This window comes from Halichoeres trimaculatus, unplaced genomic scaffold (genome assembly GCF_033239565.1).
Source record: "Halichoeres trimaculatus isolate MK-OKI-2021-1 unplaced genomic scaffold, fHalTri1.1 fHalTri1_scaffold_12, whole genome shotgun sequence".
Taxonomy (NCBI): Eukaryota; Metazoa; Chordata; class Actinopteri; order Labriformes; family Labridae; genus Halichoeres; species Halichoeres trimaculatus.
Window position 1 is genome coordinate 33,791,399 of NW_027437190.1, and position 16,094 is coordinate 33,807,492.

Genomic DNA, 16,094 nt, shown 5'->3' on the forward strand with positions numbered 1-16,094 from the left:
TTGCTTGATAAAGGACCATGGAGCAAGAAAAAACCTTTATTACTACACAGTCTATGGTACAAACACAAGAGTATAGACAGTAAGAAGAGCAGATGCATGGTACGAAAACATGATTCACTTGTGTTTTTTATCGCAGCAGATGAACTGTGTGTGAACCTGCTTTCGTCTGTAAGACAGCTGATAAACACAAGAGTTTCAAAAAAAAAGAAAAAACAAACAGAAAGCTCAGCCTTAAATCTACATGCAAAGTGGTTCTGCTTTGTAATTATTTCATTAAAATCAACAATAAACAGCAGCCAGAATTTATTTTAAATCAAGATTTTTTAAAACATATGTCAAATAATAAGATTGTATATGTAATTATGAGATCAGCATAAAAATTCTGAAAAAGAAAAAGCTTTTATTCTGGAGATTAAAGTCAAAATTTTAAGATTAAAGACATATCTCAGGATGAGAGGCTGGATTTTGGATGAGAAACTCTGAATTTTACATTTTGAGTGAACATGTTAAATTCCTCTAAAACTGTGGAGAAAAAAAAACATCATCGTTCTCAGGATCAAATTTCAAGGTTTAACCTCTTAAAACCCAGTGTCCACATGTGTGGATATCACATTTCTGCCTCTCAGACCCATGATACTTCATTTTTCAAAACTTTGACCAATTGGCCACATTTAGGGACACTGCCCACATCATTTTGGTGAAATCACAACATTACACCCATTTTACTTAAAAAACAATGTATTGAAGCACAATAACACCACTAACAAACAACTAATAGAGAACTCATAATCAATATACCAATTTTCAATTCACCGGCTACTATAGGAAGCACACCTGTCCTACTGCTCGTTAACGCAAGTTTCTAATCAGCCAATCACATGGCAGCATGTAGACATGGTGAAGACAATCTGCTTAAGCTCAAAGTGAGCATCAGAACGGGGAAGAAAGGTGATTTAAGGGACTTTGAACCTGGCATGGTTGTTGGTCTGAGTATTTCAGAAACTGCTGATCTACTGGGATTTTAACCCACAACCATCTCTAGGGTTTACAGAGAATGGTCCCAAAAAGAGAAAATATCCAGTGAGCAGCAGTTCTGTGGGACAAAATGCCTTGTTGATGCCAGAGGTCAGAGGAGAATGGACAGACTGGTTGGAGCTGATAGAAAGGAAACAGTAACTCAAATAACCACTGGTTACAACCGAGGTCTGCAGAAGAGCATCTCTGAACACACAACACGTCCAACCTTGAGGCAGATGGGCTACAGCAGCAGAAGACCACACCGGGTGACCCTCCTGTCAGCTAAGAACAGGAAACTGAGGCTACAATTCACACAGCAACACCAAAACTGGACAATAGAAGATTGGAAAAACGTTGCCTGGTCTGATGAGTCTGGATTTCTGCTCCACATTCAGATGGTAGGGTCAGAATTTGGCCTCAACAACATGAAAGCATGGATCCATCCTGCCTTGTATCAACGGTTCAGGCTGCTGCTGCTGGTGTAATGGTGTGGGGGAGATTTTCTTGGCTCACTTTGGGCACCTTAGTACCAACTGAGCATGGTTTAAAGTCCACAGAAACAAAAAGAAAAAAAGGACAAAAAAAAAAAGAAAAACAAGGTGGGACAAAAGAAAAAAAGAAAGAGAAAAAGGAAGAAAAAAGGGAAAAAAGAAAAGAAGAAGAAGAAGAAGAAATAAAAAGAAGAGAAAAAAAGAAAAAAAGGGGGACAAAAGAAAAAAAGAAAGAAAAAGAAAGAAAGGGAGGGAGAAAAAAGAAAGTGAAAAAAGAAAAAAGAAAGAAAAAAGGGGGAAAAAAGAAGAAAAAGAAGAAAAAGAAAAAAGAGGAAAAAAAGAAGGGGGGACAAAATAAATAAAGAAGGAAAAGAAAGGGGGAAAGAAAAAAGAAAGGAAAAAAGAAAAATCAAGAGAAAAAGGGAAAAAAGGAAAAAAGGAAAAAAAAAGAGAAAAAAAGAAAAACAAGGGGGGAAAAAGAAAATAGAAAAAAGAGGAACAAAAGAAGGGGGGACAAAAGAAAAAATAAATAAAGAAGGAAAAGAAAGGGGGAAAAGAAAAAAGAAAGGAAAAAAAGAAAAATCAAATGAAAAAGGGAAAAAAGGAAAAAAGAAAAAAGAAAAAAAAGAGAAAAAAAGAAAAACAAGGGGGGACAAAAGAAAATAAGAAAGAAGAAAAAGAGAGCAAACGGGAAAAAAGAAGAAAAAAGAAAAAAGAGAAAAAAGGAAAAAAGAAAAAAAAGATAAAAGAAAGAAAAAAGGGGAAAAATAAGAAAAAATAATAAGAGAAAAAAAAAAGAAAAAAGAAAAAAAAGGAAAAAAAAGAAGAAAAAAGAAAAAAAAGGAAAAATAAGAAAAAAGAGGAAAAAAATAAGAAGAGAAAAAAGGAAAAAAAGAAGAAAAAAAAAGTCCACAGTCTTCCTGAGTATTGTTGCTGACCATGTCCATCCCTTTATGAGCACTGTGTACCCATCTTCTGATGGCTACTTCCAGCAGGATAACGCTCCATGTCATAAAGCTGGAATCATCTCAGACTGCTTTCTTCAACATGACAATGAGTTCCCTGTACTCAAATGTCCTCCACAGTCCCCAGATCTCAATCCAATAGAGCACCTTTGGGATGTGGTGGAACAAGAGATTCTCATCATGGATGTTCAGACGACAAATCTGCAGCAACTGTGTGATGTTATCATGTCAATATGGAGCAAACTCTCTGAGGAATGTTTCCAGGACCTTGTTGAATCTATGCCACCAAGGATTAAGGCAGGTCTGAAGGCAAAAGGGGGTCCAACCCGGTACTAGCAAGGCAGGTGTTAATGGTAGTTTGGGTGTTTACATCGTCATAGAAAACAATATTATTTGGGTCTTGAAGGATCGTTCAAGATGTGCACATAAACTACAGCGAACAGTGTCATTTAACCAGGGGGTGATTTGACGTCTCTGTTTACATGGAGACACCTGCTCCAAAACAGCAGAACAATTAAAAGATTGGACTGAAGATTCAAAACCAGTATGACCAGACAACACAGCACTTGGTACAAAAGTAGCAGAGAACTTCTTCAGAGCAGAGTCAGTAAGTCAGAGAGGATCAGTAGAGTCAAAAATCTGTGAAAAAGCTGAGGAGAGGTCTTACCTTCTTCAGCCTGTTAGAGCCTCAGAAAGCTCCTAACATACTCATTTACCAAACAACCCTCAAGGTTTTAAAGATCTCTCTCCAGGTTTAGGGTACAGCACGACAAACTGTCCAAGCGTCTTTGTCTGGACTTGATTCTCTTATGAGAGGAAGAAAACGAACGGAGTGTAACACAGACCACAACTCTGAAATGAAGTTACAAGACTTGCACAACAAGTTTCACAAGTGCATGTCTGGATGTTATGCTGGTGCAGTCTCACACTTCACTCCATCAGGTCAGTGTCTGGAGTCAGCTGTCAGCAGATGTCTACGAGCTACTTGCTCTGTGATGCAAAGTATTCGTACAATGCACTTTAAAGTTTCTGTTACAGGTTTTAGCTCCTGTATTTTGCAGTGCACATGTTGTTTTATGACTAACTGTCAGTTCACCTGACAGAAGCTGCAGATGTCACTGATGTTTGCAGTCCTGTTTGGTCACCATTTTTGAAATGTATTTTCGCCCCATTTTTATTAAGCTGTTTAGTTTGGTTCGTCTCGGTACAACACGCATTCTGTGGCATTTCTTTTGACTAAAACCAGGACAGGTTCCCAAATTACGGACCCATACTGTCCCACTTCTTGGTACCCTTCAGTTGGGATGCCAGACGTACCTATTGCACCCAAAGACTGTAAAAAAAAAAATGGACGTCATCATTCAGTTCAAAGGGCTCAGCTGGAAGTGAAGTATAGATCAAAAACTTTGTCTCCCCAGCCATTCCAGATGGGCTGTGGTCAAACTTTAAAGAATTAATACACCTGGTAGAAATGTTTCTCACGTTTGATTGTTGTGGTGAGTTGAAGATATCATTTGGCTGTCTTGTATTCATGTCCTTTTTTTAAAAAAAAAGTTTTGTTTTCATTAGCTATAAGAGGTTAAAAACTAGGTTTTACGTAACGTTTAACGATGACTGACAGCTGCTGTTCTTGTATTTTTTTCAGGGATTGTAAAATATGTTGGGAGGTAGAGTCAAGAAGTGATTAGACTCTCGAAAGAAAAAAACACACACACAGGAGTTGCTCATGGTTTTATTTTCAATGATCCATTAGGAAACAGACTTTAAGAGAGCAACCCTGGACAAGAGGGGCGTTGTTGAAACGTTTCTCAGTCTCACTCTGTTGGAATGTTACATCTCAACCTCCCGGCTTTTTTCTGGGCTTTTATGAATTTCAAAGCTTTTAATCTGGTCACTCCTTCGCTGTAAGGGAGGCCTTTAACATTCAGACCCTCCTGTAAGTAAAAAAGTGTTTCTTTAATGACTTAGAAATCATCATTAATAGAAAACAAAGCATTCACATGTTTAAAGCTTTGATGAGGGAGTATAAGAAGCTCTGTATATAAACACAAACCTGCATTGCGATCTTCTTCCCATAGCGCACATACGTAGCCAGGTGTTCACAGTTGTTGTTATACAGGTTGTACTTCCCGCAGTTCGTAACTAACTTTCTGATGCGTCCTTCTATGTCTGCATCAGTTCCTCTCCTGAAAACGACTTTTTTCTCCTCATAACCATCAAGGTAATTACACACCACAGGGTTCCTGGTCATGTTAAGTGCAGCAAATCTACATTCAGAGCCTTCCCCTAGAAGAAGAAACACATAAATTAAAGACAAAGACAACAAAAATGATGTCCTTTATTGATTAAATAAGTCAGAGTTAAAAGACTTTAGTGTGACGTAGAGTTGGGAGTCATCAGCGTAGCACTCGATTTCAGTTTAACATTGAAGGTTTTTTTTGTTCCTCTTATTTTAAAACTGTTTCATACTTTTTTGATTTTTAGGAATACGTACTCAAGCGTTCAAAAACGGTCTGTCCTGCTTGCTTGCCGGGAAAATCGTGATCACCCACGTAAACAAGAACATGTCTGTACTTGAAGACGGTACGAAGCTTTTTGAGCATGAGCGGTGTCGGCTCATAATAAATGATGTCGCCAAACTCAAACTGTGGACAGAAGAAACAGAAAAAGTCTTAAATAAGTCAGGAGCTCTGAGTGTTAAAATTTACTAACACACATGAGATAATAACATGAGGATAACTCACGGCATCTGCAGCGATCACCAGCAGAACGATGGCAGCCACAAAGATCACACACCTCATGTTTCCAGCAGTCAAAGACTAAAGTGGGGATGAAACTGTGATGTTCAAGGAATTAGAAAGAAAAAGGATCTTTTTACTCTCTGAACTCTTGAATAAAATGCATCATATGTGGACAAGCCCAACACTTACCACTGATGTATCAGAGAAACCAGGTAGACAGTCAGAAGACGCTTTGTACCTTCCTCAGTGAGACGAGGGAAGCCTGTCCGAGCTGCAGAAAGCGTCTCCTTATATACTGTTGACCCATTCTTCAATTATATCCTGTTTTAAAGCTCTCTGACCTGTGGCACGTCTCTCCTCTGAAGGATTTGAATAATGAAGTTAATAGCTAAAGACTACATCAATGAACCGTTGGGGTTATGGCTACCCACGCACGTTTTATGGTCAGCGGAGTGTCCAGCTGTTAATTCAGTGGACAGACGCTGCAGAGGTCACTGATACATGCGGTCCTCTTTGGTCACCGTCCTGTGTTCACTTAATTACAATTCATTGACCAGAAAACCTCTTTGAGATTAAAAAATCTGTTAAAAGGCTGTCATGGCCGACACGTTCAACGGGGTTACAAACCAAACAACACATAACTCAGAAACTTGTCAACAGTCCAAACCTATAAAGGTCTAAGGTAGTGTAGCGTGAAGGTCCGATGTGTGGTACTTGGATGACTATCCTTCCAAAAATCAACCAGATGGAGAAGAATAAGTGTAAGAGCTTTTTTTACTGACTCTCATGGATCAACATAACAACTACAACACTTCCTGTTTTTCCTTTAACACGTGGTCTACTACCACCCAATCAAAGGCAAGGCTGATCAAACTCCAGGCAAACAAATTGAAATGCACAATTTATGAAGCTGTTGAACCATATGGTATTCTTAGTCGATCAAAGGCCTCCTGTGGTAGTCTAAATCAAAAGATGTCTAAACCTAAAGTAGTCTAAGTCTACCAGGGTCTAAACCTTAAGTTGTCCTAGTCTTTAGAGGTCTAAACCTATAGTAGTCTAAGTCAAAAACGGTCTTAACCTAAACTAGTCTTGGTCTATAGAGGTCTAAACCCAAAGTAGACCTAGCCGAAAGAGATCCAAACCCTAAAGTAGTCCAAGTCTAACAGTGTCTAAACCTTAAGTTGTCCGTGTCTATAGAGGTCTAAACCCTAACTATTCTAAGTTTATGGAGATTTAAACCTAAAGTAATCTGAGTCTATAGAGGTCTCAACCTAAAGTAGTCTTACTCTATAGAGGTCTTAGCCTAAAGTAGTCTTAGTCGAAAGGGGTCTGTACCCTTGAAAGTCTAAGTCCATAGAGGTCTTCACCTGAAGAAGTCTTAGTCTATAGAGGTCTTAACCCTAACTATTCTAAGTCAATGGAGATCTAAACCTAAAGAAATCTGAGTCAATAGAGGTCTAAACCTAAAGTAGTCTTAGTCGAATAAGGGTCCAAACCCTTAAGAAGTCTTAGTCCATAGAGGTCTTCACCTGAAGTAGTCTTAGTCTTTCCAGGCCTAACTTAAAGTAGTCTTTGTCTTTTGGGTTCTAAACCTAAAGTAGTCTAAGTCTTTCGAGGCCTAACCTAAAGTAGTCTTAATCTATAGAGGTCTAAACCTCAAGTAGTCTTTCCAGGCCTAACCTAAAGTAGTCTCAGTGTATAGAGGTCTAAACCTCAAGTAGTCTTACTCTACGGTGGTCTAAACCTAAAGTAGTCTCAGTCTTTCCAGGCCTATAGAGGTCTAAACCTAAAGTAGTTTTGTTCATAAAGGTCTAAGCCTAAAGTAGTCTCAGTCTTTAGAGGTCTTAACCTTAAGAAGTCTAAGTCTATAGAGGTTTAAACCTGAGGTAGTTTTAGACTATGGAGGACTTAACTTAAAGTAGTTCTAGTCTATAGAGGTCTAAACCTAGAGTAGACTAAGACCCTGTTAACATAACAGGTTTTTGCTGTAGTCAGCGTGCCAGGCCTGTAGTTGGCGCTATAACTGTCTTTTCCAGTAGCAGCTTGTGGAAGTACATTTGGGACGATCATCTGGTGTGTTGGTGAATGCTAAGAGCAGAAGTGGAGCAACAGATGCTCATTTTGTTTAAGACAGTCACAGATTCAGCAGATTGAGCACAACAAGCACAACACGGTAGATCACCACCATCGTACGGACTGTTGGACTGTTGAATGCACTTGTGCTTAGCAGAGGGTGACGTCAGTGTTTCTACTGAAAACGCCGGCTTACTGTTTACATGGCAACAGTGTCTGCAGTTTTTCAGAAAAATACGACTCTAGAGGCCGTTTTCAAAGTTTGCATTTTAGGTTGGCTGAAATGCCGTTTCCGTACAAACGCGAGGCTGAAACGCAACAAAACTTTTGCGTTTCACCCTAAAACTGTTGCAGTGTAAACGGCCCTTAAGTCAACTGTTCCTCTCAGAGGAGTGTGACAAAAAGATAAAAACATTTATGATGTGCTAACAGTGCTGTGGTTAGTCAAATAAGGACTTCTCTTCATTAGTTCACTGACAGTTGAGTCAGAACAAAGCTTCATCTGAGCTTCATGTATACAGCTTTATGTAGCTTCAATAATAAAGACATTTAAACACCAACACGGAAGTTACTCATGATTTTATTTTCAGTGATCCATCAGGAAACAGACTTTGAGAGAGCAACCCTGGATGAGTAACTTTCTCTTATTCAATCTCCACCAGAGGAACGTCACAGGTTAACCTCCCTGCTGCTTTCTCTGCTTTTATAAATTTCAGCACATGTTTTCTGGTCACTCCAGCTCCACTGATGCATGTGCCTTCTCCAGTCAGACCCTCCTGGAAATAAAAAGGGTGAAAGGAAGAGTCTTAACGTTTTGATGAAATCTGAAGGAACACAAGTTTAAAAACACAAACCTGCATCGCGATCTTCTTCCCATAGCGCACGTACGTAGCCAGGTGTTCACAGTTGTTGCTCAGAGCGTTGTACTTTCCACATTTCCCACGTAACTCTTTGACGCGTGCTTCCATTTCTGCCACAGTTCCTTTCTTGTATTTTACCCCTTTCTCGTCCACGTATCCATCGAGGAAGTTGCAGATCACTGGTTTCCTCGACTGGTCGGGTGGGGAGAATCTACACTGAGAGCCTTCCCCTGAAGAGAAACGGAAGAGCAGAGGGATGAGATGATGTTAGGAGGAAGCAGAAATACTGAAGACTTCAGAGATGTAGAGTTGTGTGTCGTCGGCGTAGCAGCGGTGCCAACTCAACGCAAGATTAACTCATTAGCTACCAGCCATTTTCAGAGCATCTTGAATGACCTTTTAAGACCAAAATAATTTTGTTTTCTATGACCATAACAACACCAAAGTTCCTTAAGAAGAGTGGACTCTCTTCTTTTATGTTTCTCTTCCTGTCTTTGGTCCAAAAAACAGACAAATCAAACTTTTTTCGATCACGTTCATCTCAGGCGCTCAATCCTTTGATCGTCTCCATGATCTCCGTCGTCTTTTCTCACGATGGCGCCGCTCTTTCTCTCCGAACTACCATGACACATCCTCAGTTGGAGCGTGAGCTGCCTGAACTTTTCTGACTTGCAGCGTCTCTCTGTGTCGCTGTCATCTCACATCTTCTCCTCATATCCATGCTGAGCTCTGGTCTAAAGAGCGCACCGCTCTCACCCACAGTCGTTTACGAGCAGGATTTTGATTGACAAGCTCCGCCAGACCCCGCCTCCCCCTGCTGAAAAAACATGATTTACTTTTGTAGACGCCGTAAACAGTAATCGAATGTCAATGGCAGGGAACACGGACATTTGAATTAATATTGTCCAGTTGAAAAAAAAGGATTTACAAATCTTCTCTTTTTTGTGTATTCATTCGAATACATTCATTCACTCATTAGTCATGCACTATGATTTTGTAATGCCTTAGAATTCAAATTCTTCATGTGGGCACCCTAAGCAGATATAAGACTAAAATGTGATTAATTACTATTAATTACTTACAAATGGCATAATTAATTTGATTAATTTTTTAATCAAGTCCCACCATAACTATAACTATAACTATATATATATATATATATATATATATATATATATATATATATATATATATATATATATATATATATATATATATATATATATATATATATATATATACACACACACACACATACCTGTAACCTGTTTAAATATGTTTAAAGGTCTGCAGATTAGTGCAGATAGTTAATGCAGATAGTTTATTCATTTTCAGCAGCTACAGGTTAATCTTCAAGTGCGATGAAATTAATTTAATTACGAGGTTAAATCAACCTTTGTATAATTTTTTCATATATTCAGATCAGTTTTTAGGGACAGGGAGTGGGAAACAGGCCATCTTTAACTTTTAGCACAGGTCAGCTTTTCTCAGATCAATAAGGAAAAGAAAACACCAACACCGAGGTTACTCATGGTTTTATTTTCAAAGATTCATCAGGAAACAAAGTTTAAGAGAGCAACCCTGGATGAGAGCAGCGGATGCTGACTTATCCATCAGTCTCACGCTGTCAGAGGTACTTCACAGTTTAACTTTCCTGCTTTTCTTTGTGCGTCTATAAAATCCAGTATATGTTGTACGTTCACTCCATCTTCACTTGCACATTTGCCTTCCTTACTCAAGCCCTCCTGTAAAAAAAAAAAAAAAGTATGAAAAGCTGCGTTAAACTCAACAAAAATCAGCTCCTTTAATTACTTATAAATCACCATCCATAGAAAACAAAGGATTCACTTCTTTTAAGTTTTTATGAAATATGGGAAGCATGAGAAGTGCAGGTTAAAAACACAAACCTGCAATGCAATCTTCTTTCCGTACCGCACATAGGTAGCCAGGTGTTCACAGTTGTTTCTATAAATTTTGTACAACTCACAGTCCCCACGCTTTGCTTTGATGCGATCCTCAATTTCCTTATCACTTCCTTTCCTGTATGCTTCTCCTTTCTCATCCACATATCCATCAAGGTAATTACACACCACAGGTGTCCTGCTCGTGTCAAGTTTGGAGAAAAAACATCCGTTTTTCACTGTGGGGAGACAAATTTACAGCATGTAAAAATAAGTCAACTCTTCTCACTTAATTGCTTTAAACTAGACAGCACTTCATTTGTTTATTTATTTATTTATTTATTTATTTATTTATTTATTTATCTATTTATTTATTTATTTAATCTTATCTATTTTACTTTGAGTTAAAGCACCACAGTAACGATTGTTGATGGCAGACTTAGCTGTTTGGCATTATTAGAGAAAATTTTGGCAATTTCAAACAGGATTTCTGACAATATAAGATTGTTTAAAAGTGTTGTTATGGCAAAGAAATAATATAAAAATAAGTAATTGCATTTTTTAAATAAATTTAGATTCCATATCAACATCCAAGTTTCTGAAGCAGACACAATCTGAGTGGTACACCAAATTATGAATGTTAATCTCATCCCTCAATTTGAATGAAAAGTGTTATTAAGTCTACCTACAACCTTTCTGGATCAAGCAATACAATGTTTCGGTACATGTTTGGTATTTATGTCTATTTTCCCTCTGATATTTACGAAAGCGTATTGCATTCACTTAAAGAAAAAAAAAACAACTCTGGTTTTTCAGAGTGATTTATTCTTCACTTTGTTTTTTGTGGTAATTAATTTTGTTTTTCTAATTAATATTTTTTTATTGGTTTGTTTTTGTAATAATTTTTCTGTTTTTATGAGTAATTTTTTGTGGTAATTAATTGTGTTTTTCTGATTAATATTTTTTTATTGGTTTGTTTTTTTTATAATTATTTCTGTTTTATATGAGTAATTTTTTTGTGGTAATTAATTTTGTTTTTCTGATTAATATTTTTTTATTGGTTTGTTTTTTTGTTATAATTTTTTCTGTTTTTCGTTGTAATTTTTTTCCTCCTGTTTTTAGGAGTAATTTTTTTTCCTGAAGTATCGAGCTACTTCAAAATCCCGCGAGAACCTCCAACCTGCAGACGACTCTCGTGGATGTGTGGTGAAAAATGCATTGCTTCTACATTGGAAAGCCGGTAGAAAGTTAAGGATAAGGCGTATATGTGCCGGTATATCTTCAGGTTGGAGGGTCTCACGGGATTTCGAAGTAGCTCGATACTTCAGGAAAAAAAATTACTCCTAAAAACAGAAAAAAAAATTATAGCAAAAAACAAACAAATAAAAGAATATTAATCAGAAAAACAAAATTAATTACCACAAAAATCAAACCGAAGAATAGATTACTCTGAAAAACCTGAGTTGTTTTTTTTTTCTTCAAGTGAATGCACTACGCTTCCGTAGATATTAGCATATCATATAAATGCTAAAGTAAATTTTCATGGATCTGAGATTCAAAGTTGGTTTCATTTTAAAATGAAATAATACTTTTCATTTGGCAGAGAACTTACACAACCCTGCACGTTCAAAAACGACCTCTCCTTTTTTCTTTCTTTCATCAAAATAGTGTTCACCCACATAAACAGCGACATGTCTGTATGTAGTATCTGGCGGGAGGGTTGATGGCTTATAATAAATGATGTCTCCAAATTCAAACTGTGGATAGAAGAAACAGAAACAAGACTTTAATAACTCCATAAATCTATTTCTTAGAGAATCAAAATACAAAAAACATGGGGCTCATTAAATGATCAAGGTGAGGATCACTTACTGCATCTGCAGTGATCACCAGCAGAACGATGGCAGCCACAAAGATCACACACCTCATGTTTGCAGCAGTGAAGGACTACAGTGGAGATGAAACTGTGATTTTTAAAGAAATACAATAAAAAAGAAACTTTCCAAACACTCAACACTTGAATAAAATGCATTATATCTGGATAAACCCAACACTTACCTCTGATGTATCAGAGAAACCAGGTAGACAGTCAGATGAAGCTTTTACCTGGAATGACATGTTTAGTAATGTTACTGTAGTCACACAGATTACTTCATCAGCAGCAGACTTTAAGGACAAACTCTACAATTAACCAGAAAAAGTTTGAAAAAGTTGTGACGGAGGTCTTACCTTCGTCAGTGAGCCTGAGGAAGCCTGTCTGAGCTGCAGGAAGCGTCTCCTTAAATACTCTAAAGAACGATGTCTCTAACAATACCCCATTCTCAGACTCCCCCAGACTGATTTGAATGCTTCAACGTACAGCAAATATTTTTTTTATAACGAACCGTTATAGATTAAAGCACCTGTGTTTGGCTATCTGCACTCTACGTCCTGAGCAGAGCATTTTGTGACTGGAGGAAAGAGACAGAGACAGAAGACTGAAGTGTGCTGGTCCTGACCCAGGTCATCTGGGTGCTGGGAGTCCAAATTCTGCCTATGAGCCCTTGGGCCTGGATGACATTCATGTTGAGACTCAACGGTGAAGTTTAGAGATGGGGACCTATTGATGTGGAGTTCTCAGGTTTCTGACCTGAGCTGGTTTATCTTTTCCCCACCAACAACTTCTTACCGTCACAGCTATAATACTCCTCTCTCTCCAATAACAGCCAGGTGCTCACAGAATGTTGGTAAAAACATGGTTTGATGGTTTGCAGACATTAAGTAGACAGAACATTGAAAGAGTGCACAAACTTAAAGATGTTGATGAAAAAAGTGAGAAAAGAAAAAACAACAAAAAAACAAAGGCAAGAAAAAAAAACGAATACAAATTAAAAAAAATAACAAACAGGTCTTAACTAAAGAAAAAAAACAAACAAACAAACTGAATTTTCCTTGAAATCAGAAAAAACAGACATGTCTGTTGTGGGCTGTATTAATATTAACAGAGTGTGTGTGCATTAGTACCGTCTGGGCTGGGTTCTGCTGATGGATATGATGAAAAAAAAAAAAAAAAAAAAAAAACAGAGGCAAAATGAAACAAACAAAAATGCAAAAAAAAGTAATAAAAACACCACACAAAACCAAAAAAAAATAAAAAATTAAACCCCCTCCCCCACCCCCCACTCAGAAAGGAGAAAAATATATATATATATATATTTCTTGAAATCAGAATAAAACCAACATGTCTCTGTAGTAGAGATCACTGCATTAATACAAACAGATGGGTAGCATGGGTTGTGTCGGTGCATTAGAACCGTCTGGGTTGGGTTCTGCCAATGGATATGATGCAAAAAAAGAAATAAAAAAAACCAAACAAACATAAAAGAAACATCAAAAAGGCCAAAAAAAAAAAACAAGCAAACAAACAAAAAAGTAATAAAAACACCCCCCCCCAAAAAAAAAAATAAATAAATAAATAAATAAAAATAAAAATAAAAATGATGATAATAATAATAATAATAATAATAATAATAATAATAATAATAATAATAATAATAATAATAATAATAATAATAATAATAAATAACCCATAAGAATGAAAACATAACAAAAAATAATATAAAAAAAATAATAAAGAATAAATAAAATAAACAGGAATTTTCCCTTGAAATCAGAATAAAACCAACATCCAAATCCAAATCCAAATCCACTTTATATATATAGCACATTTTAAAAACAGACCATCTCCAAAGTGCTGTACAAAAGCAAAAACCATAAAATAAATAAAACATTAAAAAAAATAAAGACATGAATTAAAATGATAAATAAGATAAAATAAATTGAAAGACACAGAGGACCACACAACTCACGCGGTGTTAAAAGCCTGAGAATAAAAGTGGGCCTTAAGACGAGACTTAAAACAGTCCACTGTGGGGGCCATTCGGATGTGGAGGGGCAAAGCGTTCCAGAGTTTGGGACTGACCACAGAGAAGGCCCTGTCCCCTCTGGTTTTAAGTCTCGTCTTAGGCACCACGAGCTGGGACTGGCCCTCAGACCTCAGAGCGCGCCGGGATGTAAATTTGGAGGCAGTCTGTAACATGTCTCAGTAGTGGAGATCACTGCATAAAAAATAGCAGATTGGTAGATGGGTAGCATGGGTACTGTTCGGGTTGGGTTCTGCTGATGGGTATGATGCAAAAAAGAAAAGAAAAAAAAAACATAAATAAACAAAAAAGAAACGTAAAAAAAAACAACAACAAATGCCAAAAAAAAACCTTACAAATAAAAAAAATTAGACAAGTAATAAAAATACCAAACAAAACTAAATAAATAGAAAAAAAATCATATTTAATTAACTAATTCATTAAATGATAATAATAATAAAAATAAAAAAAAAACAGGACTTTCCCTTGAAATCAGAATAAAACCAACATGTCTCTGTAGTGGAGATCACTGCATTAATACAAACAGATGGGTGGTGTAGGTAGTTCTGCTGGTGGATATGATGAACAATAAGATCTGGCATAAACAGGGGTGGTCCAGGACCCCAGAGCTAACTGTTGACCCTTCCTGAGGTACCTTCATCCTAACTGAACTTACCACTAGAGATACCAGGAGTCCACTTGATTACCCACAATTCCACAGTGCTAGGTCTAATCTGTTGATTTATTAAAAAACAAACCTCTCCTGGTTTAATCTGTATCTACGATACATGTGTATGTACGTCTATGTATGTGAGTATAAAGATACATGATGTTATGTGTTTATATAGAAATGTTTATTAATATGTGTTTTTATCATATTCTCATGTACTGAGATCAGTTTTTATGGACAGGTGGTTGGAAACATTTCATCTTTACACATATCATAGTTTAGCCTTTTTTTCACATGAATAAGGAAAAGAAAAGACCAACACAGAGGTTACTCATGGTTTTATTTTAAGATCCATCAGGAAACAAAGTTAAAGAGAGCAACCTTCAATGAGAGTTGATCTATCCCCAGAACGGCTCTGTCAGAGGGATGTCACAGGTTAACCTCCCTGCTGCTTTCTCTGCTGTTATATGAGCCACCACACGACTTCTGGTCACTTTTCTGGGTTTACACAGCTCCTCCAAATCCAGGCCTGGCTGTAAGTTAAAAAAAGGATAAATTAAGGCAAAGCTGTCAGTTCAGTTACTGTAGAAAACAAAGGATTCACACATGTCTGAAAGTTTTGTTGTTATATGAGAGAGTTTAAAAACACAAACCTGAAGTGACATCTCTTTCCTGTAACGCACTAAGGAAGCCAGGGGGTCGCAGTGCTTGTCATAAAGATTATACTTTCTACAGTTCTTCATGATCTCCCTGATGCGTTCTTCCATTTCTGACACACTTCCTTTCCTGTAGACAACCCCGTTCTGCTCGTATCCATCAAGGTGGTTACAAACCTTGGGGTTCCTCGACATGTCAAGCAGGGAGAATTTACACTGAGAGCCAAAAACTACAGAGAAACAGAAGAGAAGAGAGAGCATATAGGGTAATTGTAAATATAGAGTTGTTTGCAGTACTTCTTTTGACCACTGGGTGTGACCTTGACTTTGATCATCTCCAGTAATGTGGGTGATCTGAAGCATGTTTGAAGATGATATTGGCATAAATATCCATGTCCACTTGGTGGCGCTATTCCTGTTATTCCTATTACCCTTATGCATGTGTATATGAATCCAGAGGGGGCTGTGATTACATGAGTCAAATTTAGTAAGGACCAAAAATATGTACTACCATGTATTCCCAGAGGGTGGCGCTATTGCAGTATCAGAGATTTGAGCTCAGAGAAATGTTGAGAGGTGGAGCTTGATGAAGTATGACAACTTTGCGCAATTACACTCGTGACAACCTGTTATTCACATTAGCTTAAAGCAGAGTTTGGGGAATGTGAGTCTTTTTTGTAAAGCTCAAATGACAAGACGCTAAAAAAAACCTGTTTCGAACAGCTAGACAGAAAATAGCCAAGACCAGCATGTAATGTCATTTAACAAAAAAAAAAAAAACAGTGTCATAAGACTTGAGTCTGACGTAGAGGTGTGAG